Source organism: Poromitra crassiceps (genome assembly GCF_964638095.1).
Source record: "Poromitra crassiceps genome assembly, chromosome: 16".
Lineage (NCBI taxonomy): Eukaryota > Metazoa > Chordata > Actinopteri > Beryciformes > Melamphaidae > Poromitra > Poromitra crassiceps.
The window spans coordinates 12638495-12656563 of record NC_139645.1 but is presented as its reverse complement, the minus strand read 5'-3'; the positions used below and the strand labels follow the sequence as shown (position 1 = coordinate 12656563).

Genomic DNA, 18069 nt, shown 5'->3' with positions numbered 1-18069 from the left:
GAGGAAGTGAGAGCAAACATTCTCACGAACATCCATTCAGTTTGAATTGCACAACCGTTTTTATTACTCCTATGATTGCATTTGAACCCTGGTAGCCTACTCTAAATCTACAGCTTGTGTTTTTGTACTTGTGTTGTTTTACAAACAACAACACAAGTACACATTTTTTTCCTGTACATACAATATACACAACACAATAATGCAATAAAACAATCTCTGAAATCCTAAATGTGGCAATCTCCCCTGCTCCTGGCTCATCTCCTGTCATCCACCACCTCCTCTTCCCTTAAACTTTAAGGGACTTTAGGGACAATGACTATTTTGGTCATGGGTTGTATACACTTTCTGTAATAAAACATCTAAAAGCATCAATCGTATTATCATATGGGGGTCCGTGGGACAAAATCCTATCAAATGGGGCTCTGTGGTCTAATTTTTGTCCGTTTAGGGGTCCTTCATGTGAAAAATGTGAGAACCACTGCCTTAAAGGCAGCACCTGTGGGCGGCTGCTCTGTTCTTCCCTAAAATAGTTTCTAAATTAATATCCATACTCGTTGCTAGCTACAACCAGATGGCAACAAACACTGTAACATGTTCCCTCCCCCTCGCTTGTCACAACATGCAGGCAGACAGTCTGTCAATCAGCAGCGGTGGAACTATAAAGAAGGATAAGACATTACTACCATAACAGCGTTCACATTTTGCAATGTGGAAGCATTTTTCAATCAAAGGTGAAGCAACACATGGTTTATAGAGGCCGGAAACACGCCCACCCAATTCACTTCAATAGAAATGCCCCCAAAGTCTAGCCCCAATAGAGAGCCGCAGCCGAATGAGTCCAGAAGTATACTTCCAGGTTCTTCAGTGGAAAAGTCTATGGGATTTAACATGGGGTTTTGCTTAAATGCATAACATAAGGTCTGTGGTTAACAAAAGTTTATGGGAACGCGAATTTGGGTTCCGCATGATAATCTTCCACAAAAAAGGGAATAACTTTTGTAACGTAAATGCATTAAAAAAAAATCCCCATTCTAAAACTCCATAGACTTTTCCACTGAAGAACCAAATGGCGGCGATTTTTGGATAAAGCCTACAAAAATACATCATCCCTGCGGTACTCTATGCCAAATTCGAACACTGTAATGAGAGTGATGTCTCCTCCTTCTTTCTGTAACTTGCACACAGAGAGGAAGTATTTTGCATGCATTTCTGATCACCAATAGCCTACCATTATTATATATTTTTTAGGGATTTAAAGCATGAATGAGAGATGAATAGAGGAGGCCAGCTGTTCTTATTTTTGTAAAAAAAAAAATATATATATAGATATTTATTTAGTATTTTTCTGGCCATATTTGAGATCCGGGGCTTTTCCTAAAAGATCCGGGGCTATAGCCCCGAAAGCCCAGGCCTAACGACGCCCATGGGTTCAGCTCTATATAAGGAGAGACCAGCAGAGTGTCTAACACAGATCAAGATCACTCAAGCAGATTGAAGACCCTCAGCCAGACAGGACCAACTCTCTCTCTCTCCCTCCATGAAGATGCTGATGTCTCTCGTCCTTCTGGGGCTCCTCTGCTCCCTCCACCTCACATCTGCAGGTCAGTGCCTCTGTGGGATTTCATGGAGCTGCCAGCACAACTACATTGACGAGATGAAATATGACAAATTATGTTGTTGACGAGTGTGTTACTGTGTTCACAGTTCCAGCAGGACGTGCAGCAACTATGGACTTCAAACTTCAAACTTCAAACTGCTGTTTGAAGTTGTCTCAAACAAGAATTCCATTGCGCAAAGTGAGCGAGATAACCTGGCCTGGAAGTCAATGTGAACTCAATGCAGTAATGTAAGTATACAAGTCTACCGTAACTATACTCCAGCATTGATACTGGCTTTGCCAAGTGTGCAATTTTGACTTTTTTCTACCTTACACTGTGTGACTTTTAATGGTGTTTGGTGTGTGCTGTGTGTGTGTTTCTTATAGATTTACAAGTGTGGCTGGAAAGAAGATTTGTGTGGATCCAAACCAGCAATGGGTGCAGTATTATATCTCACACTTTGCGCCCACGACAGCAAATGTCTAAAGAACCAGAGGCTATGAGTCAACTTCTACAGAAGCTGACGAAGGCTGCAATCTAACTGCCGATGTGCATCTGTCAAGAAAATTTTAAATTGGCAAACATCATTGGATGCTGTTGCTTTGCATCATATATTTTCTTTCTTTTATTCTTTATGTATTTTATTTTCAATGTAGCTGTGATTGGCTGTTGTAACCCCTCAAGTGATGAGTATTACAAAGAAAAGCTATAGGATAGAATTGCTGCCTTTACTAATTATTACTGACATTGTTACTCTTAATATGTTTGCATTGGATTAGCGATGTTATAGCATGCCATTGTCCTCTTCAACATTAATCAGCCCAGCCAGAGTTTCCTAAGTGTTCTGTGACAGGAGTGAACTGTGACAGGAGTGTACTTCAACCCACTGTAGACTGAAGCTGCGTTCCGATCGGCTAGTAGTTCCCTGTGAAGTGGACTGCACAGGGTATTCAGCCTTATTACTTAACATGGCTAAATACCCTGTGCAGTCCACTTCGAAGGGGAACAACTAGCTGATCGGAACGCAGCCTGAGTCTTACTTTATTGAATTCATTTGTAGTGATCTTTATAGGTGTGCATGTATTGGTGAGAGTAACATCCTTGGTTGCGTCCTAAAGAGTGCTTAAGAATGTTTGCAGTGATGACAAGAAGCTATTTTCATGATAGTTATTGTAGTAGTTAGAAATATATGCCCATGACTATTACTTATTCACCATTAAATAAAAACTCAAATTGTTTGTATTTGGTGTTTTGCTCTCATGATTCTGGTGACCCACGAGACACTTTCAGTTCTCCTGTGTTCCTGATGAAACTAAATGGACTACACTACTAACCATAAAAGTAAAAATAAACAATGACATATTAATATTAATTACTACTACTGATGGAGAGAAGAAAGTTGTCCCAGTATCAGCAACTGATAGGCCTACTGTTATAACGGTTACTAAAGATTTCTAAATGAATAACAATGGAGACCATAGAGGAAGAGAGGGTGACATATTTGCTTTGTTGACCCTGGAGGATTGAACACAGTTGCTGAAAAACCACTCTAGTCTGCATTGATTTCACAGCTGAGAAACATTCATACAAACTGATATGTAACCAACCATATTAGTGATTGATTGATTGATTGATTGATTGATTGATTGATTGATTGATTGATTGATTGATTGATTGGTTGATTGATTGATTGATTGTACCCAATACCATAGTAGGCTATGTTCTAAAAGAAACTCTGAATTTCTCAAATAAACTAAAGAAATACACTTGGGAAACAATGAACGTGTCATGCTCTTGTGTGTCTGTGTTTAAGTCTAAATCTCTCCCTACCCTGTTGAAAAACATACTGTATGGTACTGTAGTGGTACTGAATGGGTCACAATGCAAATGCTGAAGTCAGCCTCTAGGTGGTGATGTTGAATTTAAAACAAGGAATCTGCACTGCCACTCATTTTTGAACACAGTACAACTAAAACTGGTACAAAAACAGAGGATCACTGAAAACCACAAAAGCAAAAGAAACATGTTTATTACTGCACCCAAAACAAATGCTGTCTTCCAGGTCTTGTCTGAAGAAATTGGGTTAATTTGCTTGTTTTGGTTGATTAAATGGGTCTTTGGCCTAACTGGTGGTACTGCACAACCATTGGAAGTAAAATCACAGTGGCATTTACCACCGATGCCAAAACAGGCAGTTCTGCGAAGTTTTAATTACATTTTCTGATTTATGCAAATCATTCTAGTAAATCAGAGTTGTGGGAAGACTATTCAGGCTAAAGACAATGGAAAAAAATCTCACACCATATGGTACAGTAGTACTCAGGCATCATCTTTAGATTGTATTAACTTTTTTTACACATTTTATCTTGATAATGTTTTAATAATTATTTCTTGCTTATAAAGCTGATATCAGGGACATTAGTGATAATAATATGCAGCACATAGCAGGTAGTGATGTAGGCCTAACAGGAAACCCCAGATACTGTGTTCACACTGAAAGAGATGCCACATTAAATTTATATATGGAAATTCTGTGATTTTTCTAATAAAAAAACAGCTCAGCTTTGATTGTGGTTCAAATCGTTTAACAATGAGTTAATTTATAATAATCGTAAGCATTCAGCACTGTTATAATACCATACTGTTGCAGATAAAACATTTAAAAAGCAATAAAATGCTACTGCAGCATATTTGGTTTCACTTTCAATTTTTACTTCCTCATCTCCTGCAGCCTTTCTCAGAAACATGCTTCCAGCCAGGCAGGATGCATGCAGCCCTTCCAATGAGAGATCCCTTTACTTTACCTTTATCTTATAATAGAGATATGAACAATCATTGACTCGCTCCATCTCTTCCTCTCTACCCATCTTCCTATCAAATGTACACTGTACAAACAAGTATTCAAACACTTTGTACACCGGCACAATGTGTCATTTAAAATGTTAAAAAGAAGCAGGCCCTAGGGTCAGGCTGGGCCCCGGGCCCCCTCGTGCTCAGGCCAGAATGCAGGGCTCTACAGTTCAATTAAATTAAATTTCGAACAAGACTGGCCAATTGAATTAGACGAGCCATAGCATTTTAATGGTCCCCATGGTCACATGAGTTCAGACATCTCAGCTTCATTTGACACTGCTGATAGCCATTGTGATGACCCATCCTGTTTGTGTCTGGTCTTAATTCTGTTCTCTGTTCATGTGCAGGAGGAGGGGACCAGCCTGCAGGGGTGTGCCTAGATGAGGAGGCACACCTGACTCCAATTTGGCTCAGGAGTATTTAAGCAGGCTGGTCGGCCATTCGGTCTCTCTCCCCTGCCCAGGAAACATTGTTTGTTCTTTACTCTTTTGAGTTAGTTTTGACTTAAGTTATTGCACTTGCACATACACTACACTTTCACACATCCACACATGCACTACACTACTGATCTAACTGATGACTCACACCGCATAGGTGTAGTGCCGGTAGAACGCGGGGGAACGGCGTTCCCATACTTCTCCAACGGGTGTTTTGTGTGTGTCAGTGTGTGTGTGCATGTCGAGCCAATAAAACGAGTGAAACTTGGCAACGTTGTCATTCGTCCTATATTTAAGGTGGGCTGAATTATTCACACTAGTGATGTGACGTTCGCGAACGACCCGAATCTATTGAACGGCTCTTTGCTATGAACGAAGGGAACCGAGTCCTACTTGAGAGCCGTTCGTTTTAATGTTGTGCCCAAATGTCACTGCCTGCCGCTCCCCCACCACACACACAGTGTAGACCTCCCTCCCTCCCTCTGCTAGTCCACTGAGCAGGGAGGATAGGTGCAATCGTTACGGGCGCATGCTGTAACTGGGTGGCCTGGGTGGGCGGACTCAGCTTAATATCAAAACGGGCTATCTGCCGACTTTCTGGGCAGCGAAGTGTTGCATGAATTGCATTCAAGGAAAACCAACTTTATTTACACAACACATTTCATAGAAGAAGTAAATTCACTGACTAAGCAGATAATATGGCGTCACCTTGTGTCATGTTTACAATGCAGATCATTGACATGAGGTCTGGAATATGAGTAATTTAGTGCTGCTGCAGTTCACCAAAATTAAATAGTGGTGGCTCTAAGATCAAATCTGATTCAAATCGTACCATATCATTATCCTAGTGATTTCGCAGATAAACAGTAGTGCACGCCCCCTAAAAAGAAGAAGAAAAAAAAAAGAACGAGGATCCGCTATTTTGAACGGCTCTCGGAAAGGAACGGAGCCATAAGATCCGGCTCCCTTCAAAGAGCCGTAATTCCCATCACTAATTCACACAGCATCAACTCGCGGCTTGAAGAAAGAAGGAAACATCCCACCTTAACTATAAGGTGGGCTGAATGATTCACACAGCATCAACTCGCGGCTTGAAGAAAGAAGGAAACATTCCACCTTAACTATATTTAAGGTGGGCTGAATGATTCACACAGCATCAACTCGTGGCTTGAAGGAAAAGGAAACATTCCACCTTAACTAGCTACAGCGCGGGGGAAACCTCAGTTTAATAAAAGCTATGCTGAAACAGCTACTGGCTTTTTCAGCATCAAAATATTTTTTTTTCCCCCAGTAGCCTACCTCACTTTAACAAGTAAAGATGAAAAAGGCAGCCAAACATCCTTTCATTTTTCAGACAAGCTGTTAAAAAGGTACGTTTACAAGCATGAAGAAACTGTTAAAAGCGTGTTTCTTTTCAACGCGCGGTTGAATCAAAAGTTAGCGTTAATCACCCCATTGCAATTTGCATCCAGAAAATCACACAAGTTGCACAAGGCATTGATCATCATTTGGCACGGCGGCCGGCATTTTTAGAATTTTGTGGTGAATTAATTAACCACAGAATTCTGTGGAAATGTAGTGGGAGTAAAATTAATTCACCACAGAATTCTGTGGAAATGTAGTGGGAGTAAAATTAATTCACAACAGAATTCTGTGGAAATGTAGTGGGAGTAAAATTAATTCACAACAGAATTCTGTGGAAATGTAGTGGGAGTAAAATTAATTCACAACAGAATTCTGTGGAAATGTAGTGGGAGTAAAATTAATTCACAACAGAATTCTGTGGAAATGTAGTGGCGTAAAATTGCCGGCCGCCGTGCCAAATGATGATCAATGCCTTGAGCAACTTGTGTGATTGCTGGTTGAGAGATTGTTTAGCTGTTTGTGTTGATAACTGACTGCTGAGTCTGCTCTGCTCTGCCCATATACGTCTTTTAGTTTCAGAGCTGCAAATGTCATGGGCTACAGACACAATTAGTTAAGTCGTGTGTCAGTGAGGTGCGTTCCCCCACTTCTCTAGATAGCACTACACCTCTGCTCACACCCCATTTGCACAGTAAAGTATACTTTGTTTAATTAGTTTAAAATAAATACATGTTTTTTGGCATTTACTCCTGTGTGTCGTCTCCCATATTTGTCATGATTGTGTCCGTTCATGACAAGATGGGGGCTCGTCACTCTAGTCTAGTTTATTGGTAGATTTGGTGGTTACTCCTAGGTTTTTTCTATCAATTGTTTCGATAAACTTAGGCGTTGTTTGTTTGTTCTTAAGTGGAAGAAATTGTTTGGGGGACACACATAGGAGTTGGTATTTTGTTTGGGGGGGGGGGGGGGGGGAGCATTATAGGAACCTTTTTTTTCTCTTCTCTCTCGGTGCAGGGGGGCAGCTGTTCTTATTTAAATTATTTATTTATTTATTTATTTATTTATTTATTTATTTATTTATTTATTTATTTATTTATTTATTTATTTATTTATTTATTTATTTATTTATTTATTTATTTGGCCATATTTGAGATCCGGGGCTTTTCCTAAAAGATCCGGGGCTATAGCCCCGAAAGCTCAGGCCTAACGACGCCCATGGGTTCAGCTCTATATAAGGAGAGACCAGCAGAGTGTCTCACACAGATCAAAATCACTCAAGCAGATTGAAGACCCTCAGCCAGACAGGACCACCTCTCTCTCTCTCTCTCTCTCCATGAAGATGCTGATGTCTCTCGTCCTTCTGGGGCTCCTCTGCTCCCTCCACCTCACATCTGCAGGTCAGTGCCTCTGTGGGATTTCATGGAGCTGCCAGCACAACTACATTGACGAGATGAAATATGACAAATGATGTTGTTGACGAGTGTGTTACTGTGTTCACAGCTACACATGGATCAGAATATACATCTATGGTCAACTGCTGTACAAAGTTGTCTCAAACAAGAATTCCATTGCGCAAAGTGAGCGAGATAACCTGGCCTGGAAGTCAATGTGAACTCAATGCAGTAATGTAAGTATTCAAGTCTACTGTAACTATACTCCAGCATTGATACTGGCTTTGCCAAGTGTGCTATTTTGACCTTTTTCTACCCTACACTGTGTGACCTTTAATGGTGTTTGGTGTGTGCTGTGTGTTTCTTATAGATTTACAACTACAACTGGAAAGAATATCTGTGTTGATCCCAACCAGCAATGGGTGCAGAATCATATCTCACACTTTGCGGCCACGACAGCAAAGGTCTAAAGAACCAGAGGCTATGAGTCAACTTCTACAGAAGCTGACGAAGGCTACAATCTAACTGCCGATGTGCATCTGTCAAGAAAATTTTAAATTGGCAAACATCATTGGATGCTGTTGCTTTGCATCATATATTTTCTTTCTTTTATTCTTTATGTATTTTATTTTCAATGTAGCTGTGATTGGCTGTTGTAACCCCTCAAGTGATGAGTATTACAAAGAAAAGCTATAGGATAGAATTGCTGCCTTTACTAATTATTACTGACATTGTTACTCTTAATATGTTTGCATTGGATTAGCGATGTTATAGCATGCCATTGTCCTCTTCAACGTTAATCAGCCCAGCTAGAGTTTCCTAAGTGTTCTGTGACAGGAGTGAACTGTGACAGGAGTGTTCTGTGACAGGAGTGATGTAGTGATATTTATAGGTGTGCATGTATTGGTGAGAGTAACATCCTTGGTTGCATCCTAAAGAGTGCTTAAGAATGATTGCAGTAATGACAAGTAACTATTTTCACGATAGTTATTGTAGTAGTTAGAAATATATGCCCATGACTATTACTTATTCACCATTAAATAAAAACTCAAATTGTTTGTATTTGGTGTTTTGCTCTCATGATTCTGGTGACCCACGAGACACTTTCATTAGTTTGGAGTTCTGCTGTGTTCCTGGTGAAACTAAATGGACTACACTACTAACCATAAAAGTAAAAATAAATAATGACATATTAATATTAATTACTACTACTGATGGAGAGAAGAAAGTTGTCCCAGTATCAGCAACTCATAGGCCTACTGTTATAACGGTTACTAAAGATTTCTAAATGAATAACAATGTAGACCATAGAGGAAGAGAGGGTTGAACACAGTTGCTGAGAAACCACTCTAGTCTGCATTGATTTCACAGCTGAGAAACATTCATACAAACTGATATGTAACCAACCATATTAGTGATTGATTGAATGATTGATTGATTGATTGATTGATTGATTGATTGATTGATTGATTGGTTGATTGATTGATTGATTGATTGTACCCAATACCATAGTAGGCTATGTTCTAAAAGAAACTCTGAATTTCTCAAATAAACTAAAGAAATACACTTGGGAAACAATGAACGTGTCATGCTCTTGTGTGTCTGTGTTTAAGTCTAAATCTCTCCCTACCCTGTTGAAAAACATACTGTATGGTAGTGGTACTGAATGGGTCACAATGCAAATGCTGAAGTCAGCCTCTAGGTGGTGATGTTGAATTTAAAACAAGGAATCTGCACTGCCACTCATTTTTGAACACAGTACAACTAAAACTGGTACAAAAACAGAGGATCACTGAAAACCACAAAAGCAAAAGAAACATGTTTATTACTGCATCCAAAACAAATGCTGTCTTCCAGGTCTTGTCTGAAGAAATTGGGTTCATTTGCTTGTTTTGGTTGATTAAATGGGTCTTTGGCCTAACTGGTGGTACTGCACAACCATTGGAAGTAAAATCACAGTGGCATTTACCACCGATGCCAAAACAGGCAGTTCTGCGAAGTTTTAATTACATTTTCTGATTTATGCAAATCATTCTAGTAAATCAGAGTTGTGGGAAGATTATTCAGGCTAAAGACAATGGAAAAAATCTCACACCATATGGTACAGTAGTACTCAGGCATCATCTTTAGATTGTATTAACTTTTTTTACACATTTTATCTTGATAATGTTTTAATAATTATTTCTTGCTTATAAAGCTGATATCAGGGACATTAGTGATAATAATATGCAGCACATAGCAGGTAGTGATGTAGGCCTAACAGGAAACCCCAGATACTGTGTTCACACTGAAAGAGATGCCACATTAAATTTATATATGGAAATTCTGTGATTTTTCTAATAAAAAAACAGCTCAGCTTTGATTGTGGTTCAAATCGTTTAACAATGAGTTAATTTATAATAATCGTAAGCATTCAGCACTGTTATAATACCATACTGTTGCAGATAAAACATTTAAAAAGCAATAAAATGCTACTGCAGCATATTTGGTTTCACTTTCAATTTTTACTTCCTCATCTCCTGCAGCCTTTCTCAGAAACATGCTTCCAGCCAGGCAGGATGCATGCAGCCCTTCCAATGAGAGATCCCTTTACCCTTTACTGTCATGCCCATCATATCATTGCTGCTAAACGCTAGTCTCACCACTGGCTGTGTCCCGGCTGCCTTCAAACATGCCGTGGTCCAGCCCCGAATAAAAAAGCCCAACCTTGATCCCTCTGTCCTCCCAAACTTCAGACCCATCTCCCAACTACCGTTTCTTTCAAAAGTCCTGGAACGCATCGTCTACTTGCAACTACAGTCATTTCTCGAGCAACACAACATCCACGAGAAATTTCAATCAGGTTTTAAACCTCGGCACAGCACAGAAACAGCCCTCCTCCGTGTTTTTAATGACCTCATCTTAGCCGCCGATGCTGGTAGCCCCTCTGTCCTGCTGCTCCTTGACCTCACGGCCGCTTTTGATACGGTGGATCACACGATCCTATTAGCTCGACTTGAGCACCATGTGGGCATCAGGGGCGTCGCCCTGGACTGGTTCCGGTCCTATTTAAGTAACCGGACTTTTTCCGTTCAGCTAGGAGACCTGTCCTCCGCTGTGGCCCCCCTTACCTGTGGGGTGCCACAAGGATCAATCTTGGGCCCCGCCCTCTTCCTGTTATACCTGCTGCCCCTAGGTCAGATCCTGGCAAAATTTAGCGTCTCCTTCCACTGCTTCGCTGATGATGTGCAGGTGTACCTTCCCCTAAAACCCACCCAAGGGGGAACTGCACTACAGCCTCTGCTGGACTGCCTGGCTGAAATCAAACTTTGGATGTCCAACAACTTTCTCACTCTTAACGGAAAAAAAACCGAGGTCATCATTTTTAACAGTGCCACCCCGGCCCCCCTTGTCGATGCTCTCTGCCCCCTGGGTTCTAACCTCTCCACCTCGGTTAGGAACCTTGGGGTTATATTTGATAGCGCTTTTAAATTCGACAAGCAGATCAACTCAGTAGTTAAAAACAGCTTTTATCACCTTCGGCTGCTGGCTAAGACGAAGGCCTACCTCTCCCAGGCAAACCTGGAGAGGGTTATTCACGCCTTCGTCACCACACGTATTGACTACTGCAACGCACTTTATGTGGGGATTGATCAGTCCTTGCTCCGCCGCCTACAGCTCGTTCAGAACGCGGCTGCACGCCTCCTTACGAGGACAAAAAAGCGCGAGCACATCACCCCAGTCCTGTCCTCGCTCCATTGGCTGCCTGTGCGCTTTCGCATTGATTTTAAATTATCCCTGACCGTCTTTAAAGCCCTCAATGGCCTGGCCCCTCCCTACATTTCCGAGCTGCTGCACCGCCACACCCCCTCCAGAGCTCTTAGATCGGCCGACCTATCGCTGCTGGTGGTGCCCAGAACCAAACTAAAAACTAGGGGGGACAGAGCCTTTGCGGCAGCTGCCCCAAAACTCTGGAACAGTCTCCCCCTACACGTTCGTGCTGCCCAGACCCTGGAGGTTTTTAAATCGCTCTTAAAAACCCACCTGTTCTCCCTGGCTTTCCCCCCTACTTAGCCATCGTTAGGTCCCTGGCATTTATCGTTTTATTGCTTTTATTGTCTTATTGTTTTATCTTTTTGATTTTAATTGTCATCATATATGCACTTTGTATTATGTTGCTCTCAATTAGTATTTTTGCACTTTACTTATTTACATCTGTGCACTTTACTCCCCGCCTGTGAAGCACTTTGGTTCGGCTGCCGCTGTATGTAAATGTGCTATATAAATAAAGTTGACTTGACTTGACTTGACTTGACTTGACTTTACCTTTATCTTATAATAGAGATATGAACAATCTTTGACTCGCTCCATCTCTTCCTCTCTACCCATCTTCCTATCAAATGTACACTGTACAAACAAGTATTCAAACACTTTGTACACCGGCACAATGTGTCATTTAAAATGTTAAAAAGAAGCAGGCCCTAGGGTCAGGCTGGGCCCCGGGCCCCCTCATGCTCAGGCCAGAATGCAGGGCTCTACAGTTCAATTAAATTAAATTTCGAACAAGACTGGCCAATTGAATTAGACGAGCCATAGCATTTTAATGGTCCCCATGGTCACATGAGTTCAGACATCTCAGCTTCATTTGACACTGCTGATAGCCATTGTGATGACCCATCCTGTTTGTGTCTGGTCTTAATTCTGTTCTCTGTTCATGTGCAGGAGGAGGGGACCAGCCTGCAGGGGTGTGCCTAGATGAGGAGGCACACCTGACTCCAATTCAATCAGGAGAGGCCAGTTGGTAGGATTAGACAAACTTTATTTAGCAATCGGCGTGCATGGCAAATGCTTTGGCGCTTGACTCCATTGGCCAGTGGCGCTGTCCATTGGCCAGTGGCGCTGCTCGCTCTTGAGGCAGAGGAGGGCGCCTGCATGGGCTAGGAGACCCCCCCCTCCATTGGCCAGTGGCGCTGCTCTTGAGGCAGAGGAGGGCGCCTGCATGGGCTAGGAGATCCCCCCCCCGTGGGGGATCGGGAGTCAAGACTCGTTGGTGGTGGACTGGGGAGGTGGGTGGGGCAAAACAACGCTTCGGAGGCCGGCTTCAAGGGAGATGGACTGCCGTGGGCTGCTGCTGCTATGATCGGCCAGAGAGAGAGAGGTGACGTAGAACCCTTGCTATATATATGAGGATTAACTGACGTCATGTTTGACGTCATAGCAGGCGTCATACTAGGATTTTTTGACCACGTTGAGATCGGATTACGCGTGAGTGGCCTTCTGCTTGAACCAGGGGCGGTTTTAGCATCAGAGCTTTGGGTGGGCTCAGCCCACCCAAAGGTCATGGACCACTGAACCCCTAGGGGGGTCCGGGGGCATGCCCCCCCGGGAGAAAATTTTGTACAGTTTCAAGTAAAAATGGATCAAACTGGCACACTTTGAGATCAAAATGAAGAGACTAGATCTATGAAGAACTACACACATCAATATCTTCTTTACCGTTCTGTGGTTTTACAGCAATGAAAAAATAATTGTTTCCCTATACAGTATATACTATATATAGATAGATAGATAGATAGATACTTTATTGATCCTTTGCAGGAAATTCATGTGTCACGTAATGCAGCTACATTCAACATGTCAGGACAAAAACAGGAAAAACATGAGGACATCGAAAACATGCAGCAGGGCACACAAAAAGTACTATCAAGCACTAAGAAAAAGGTGCAGCAAATAATAATGTCAATAACACTAAAGTGCAAATTCTTGCATAAAGTGACTTACAGTATCTAGATAAAGAACAGGCACCACTGGCCAACAAGATAAAAAAAATATAATATAAACAACAACATCCACACACAACCACTCACAAGCACACACACGCGCGCACACACACACACACACACACACACCCACACACACACACACACACACACACACAGCAAAAAACCTACAGTAAAAATAATAATAATAATATATATATATATATATATATATATATATATATATATATATATATATACACCCCAGTACATTGCACAGTTATCTAAAGTGCAGGGAAGTGCATATAGCAGCATATAAAGACATTATTTAATGTGTTGATTAAACAACCTAATAGCAGCTAACAGGAAGGACTTTCTGTAACGTTCAGTCCTGCACTTGGGTGGGATCAGCCTACGACTGAAGGTGCTCAGCTGAACCACCTCCAGGGCATGGAGTGGGTGAGCTGGATTGTTCATGATGGAGTGGAGTTTGGAGAGCATTCTCCGCTCTGCCACCTGCTGGATTTGCTCCAGCTCAGTCCCAGAGGTGGAGCTCGCCTTCCGGATGAGTTTATTGACTCTGTTCTTGTCAGCGGAGCGAGCACCCTCCCCCCAGCACACCACCCCAAAGAACAGAGCACTGGCCACCACCGACTGGTAGAAAGAACACAGTAGGGGCCTGCAGATGTTAAAAGATCTCAACCTTCTTAAAAAATACAGACGGCTTTGACCTTTCTTATACAGCGCCTCCATGTGGGCAGACCAGCCCAGCTTGTTGTCCAGCTGGACTCCAAGATACTTGTAGTTGGAGACAAGCTCCACCTCTGACCCCTGGATGTTCACAGGTACTGGTTTGGGCCTCTTCCGCCCAAAGTCCACCACCATCTCTTTGGTCTTTGAGGTGTTGAGCTGTAGATGGTTTTCTTTACACCAGACCACAAAGTCATCAATTGTGGCCCTGTACTCCCCCTCCCGCCCCCCCTCAATACATCCAACAACTGCCGAGTCGTCTGAGAATTTCTGGAGAAAACAACTGTCTGAGTTGTAACGAAAATCAGATGTATAAAGAGTAAAAAAGAAAGGGGAAAAAACAGTTCCTTGTGGAGCCCCCGTGCTGCTCATTATTTTCTCAGAGACACAGTTTTGGAGGCGCACATACTGCGGTCTACAGGTAAGGTAGTCCTTGATCCAAGAAGTAAGTGCTGGCTCCACCTGCATCCTCCTCATCTTCTCACACAGCAGCCCTGGCTGGATTGTATTGAAAGCGCTGGAAAAGTCAAAGAAAGTAATCCTCACCGTTGCATCAGAAGTGTCAAGATGTGCAAGGGCCCGCTGGTGCATGTATATAAGTGCATCCTCCACTCCGATGCGAGGGAGGGGGTGGGGTGGGGTAGGACTGGAGGGGGGGAGGGTGGGGCACAGACAGTGGACACGATGGGGTGGGACTGGAGATCCATGAAGGCGGTGGGGTGGGGGTGGAGGGGGTGGGGTGGGGCACAGACAGTGAACACGATGGGATAGGAATGTCAAATCTGTTGAAGAACATATTCAGGTCTTTTTGCATACAGGTTACTATGGTAGAATTATGCTTGCATAAATAATACCAAAATCACTTCAGGGGAGTTTCAAGTAAAGTAACATTTTGCTTTGTAGGCAAAACAGAAGTAAAATTAAATCAAAAGGGAACTTCCTAACTTATTCCTAGCTGGAATAATATTCCGACAAGATAATAATATACTGTAAGCACTAAAGCAGGAGTTTGCAGTCAACGGGCCCTATTCTCCCACAAGCCTTCGGCGCTAAAACGGGCCTTAACGTGCCTTGCGCCTGTTTTGGGACGATATCAATATGGCTTTACGCTGCCAAATGTGCTTTAGGCCGAATGGGCGTGGCGCAGTCCCAGAATGGGCCAAAGTGGGCGTGTCGGCGCTAAATACCGGCGTACTGCTATCTTCCGACCTGGCGTACATTTAGTGCTTTGCGCTTTTGAAAACCAGGCCTATTCAGAGTGCGCCAGTTGCGCAGAGCGCTCCCCTCTGGCTCTCTCCCTCCCCTCTGGCTCTCTCCTCTGTCACCCTTCTCTGTGTCACTCTCTCCCTCTCTCCTCAGTCTGCCAGGCAAAATACCGACTGTCTCTGACTCCCTCGCTCAGAGTCCCATAGAAAAAATAAGCTGTAAGTTCACTGCAATGTGAATGTCCCAACATGCATTGTGCTTCTCCATTTCGCTACTAAATAGCAACCAAATTAGCCGAAAACCTATATTAAGGGAGGATCTAAATAATGTGTAATGGTAAGACAACCTCCAATTGTAGAACATTTCAATATTGGACCAAATAAAACATCGAAATGAAAACACCACCCTATGTGAAACATATATGTCCTACTGGGGCTATAAATATCCCTTGTCGATTTAACGTGATTTAGATAAGTGACAGCGGAACGCGCTTCGGAAGCTTCTACTGTCATCTGCTATACTGTGATGTCCGCTCCAATAACTTGGCCCTACTCCACATTTAGTTTTACAATAAAAACACATTTATGCAATGACTTTACATAATGTAGGCTATATTTATGTGCATCATCCTTCCTGCAGCAGGCGAGAGAAAATGATATCTTTCTGGACAAACTTTCACCAATCTAATAGGCTATATTTTTCTAGCTGATGCATTTAGAACATTCTTTTCACTTTGATCTTGCTATAGTGTAGCGTATTTACATGCTTGCAGTATTTAAACTGCAGTTAGATTGGTTTGAGAAGCATAATAATATGGAATAATAGCCTATAATGGAGACAGACAAGACTGGATGAAGGGAGGGGGGGGGGGCAGAGCGCTTGGCTTTCGTCTGGTTTTGCGGGACCAGTGGAATTGTAGCTAAAAAGGCAAGCGTGCGATTCGTTTATTGCAGTTATCCAATGAGCATGACGGTGCATAATTTTACGCTTAAAAGGCATGGTTGTAATGCTTTAGGCTGCGTGTAGCACCAGCACGACGATATCAAGTGCGCTGGTCCACGCCCACTGATTTGCGCTGCGCCAGGCGCTCGGCCTAGAAACAGCGCCGATGCAACGATAGGGGGCTTCAACTAGTTGAAATTAATATGTGGCAGTATTTGTGGGTGTCAAAATCTATGTAGGGTGTACCAATGTACACCCTATGTACTTTAATTTTGAACAACAGCACTACAACGGTGGCATTACAAATGGTATTATGAAATTATTGTGGGGAAAAAAAAGAATGCCACTTTTTTTCATGAACTTTAAGCAGAAAATAAAAAAATAGTTTTAAAGCAAAAATAAATAATAAATAAAGATCATTTTAACATTGGCTCAACCAGCCCATCTTACTGACCACCAGGGGTCCTGGTCCTTAATCCCTTTTTATTACTACCATGCCACTGGTACTGTACACAAACAAGGCTGTTTAAATATCTGCCTTGCACTCCCTTAGAGGGAAATAACAAGCCTGTAAGAACTTTTATTGAGATACTGAACTAATATCACAGCAAGACATAAGTGATGCCATGCACGCATGTTAAGCTATCGTCATCATCACGTCAGACAGGCTGTGTAAAGCAGCCACTTGCAATTCTGAAGGGCTTAATTTCATCCAGATAACAAGGGACCCGTTTGAAAATGTTTGTCACTTATGCCATATGTTTCTCAAAAAACATCGCATCCATTTACACCCGCTTTACTGCGAGCTAGCATGACATGGCTGGCTGGTGCCATGGTAGCCTACCTACCTTCCTCCAGTCCACCTGTTTGTCTGGCAGGCACAGCAACAAGTTCTTTTGTTTAGCCTACGAAACAACGTTACGTGCTAATTTGCATATCAATATGCGCTAATTAAGTAACTACTAACGACTCTGACTGCTCAATGCTCACCTCAGTTTCATTGATCATGAGTGGGGAGAACGATTGTGTGGACTGTGGAGGACCACTTCGCTGCTGTAGCCTACTGTGTGTGTGACCTGTGTGAAGTGATGTGGGATTAGGCAGATAGATGGAGGAGGGAGCGCCTACGCAGCCGCGGTTCTAGAAACTTTTCGGGTGGGCTGAACCCCCCTAAATTTTTGTCTCAGCCCACCCTAAGAACATAGAGGGGGGGGGAAACACGCACACAGGGCATTGAGTGTAGTCAGAAACTGCTACTAATGACCACCATGGATTTGGAGAGGAGAAGAAAAGAAAAAAAAAAAAAAAAAAAAAAAATTTGCCTCTATTTTTTTGGGTGGGCTGAGACTATTTTTGGGTGGGCTAAAGCCCACCCAAAAACGGCCTAGAACCGCCCCTATGGTCTGGAGACCTCACTTCAATCAGGAGAGGCCAGTTGGTAGGATTAGACAAACTTTATTTAGCAATCGGCGTGCATGGCAAATGCTTTGGCGCTTGACTCCATTGGCCAGTGGCGCTGCTCTTGAGGCAGAGGAGGGCGCCTGCATGGGCTAGGAGATCCCCCAAAAGGAAGATCTGATTACCGGAGGTTAATTGAGATCTGCAGGCGCCAGTAGTTGATTGCACTATTCCGGCCTTCAACCTTTTTAGCGACTTACAGCTATTTGCGGCTGGCGCTCCCAACTCGGTCGGGCACCTCGCGATAGCGCTTCCCAGCTTGGCCTACCTGGCCGCCTTGGCGCTTCGCGATCGTACTTTCCGGCCTTCGACCTTTTTAGCGACTTACAGC

The 18069-nt window shown here is 42.8% G+C and overlaps 1 long non-coding RNA gene across 1 annotated transcript; it reads left to right on the top strand.

Annotated features, from left to right (window-relative positions):
- The first annotated feature begins 1475 nt into the window (after positions 1-1475).
- Positions 1476-2535, top strand: LOC310790866. Its single transcript, XR_014553403.1, has 3 exons — positions 1476-1601; positions 1705-1846; positions 1985-2535. It is a non-coding gene; the product is annotated as an uncharacterized lncRNA (long non-coding RNA).
- The last annotated feature ends 15534 nt before the right edge of the window (positions 2536-18069 follow it).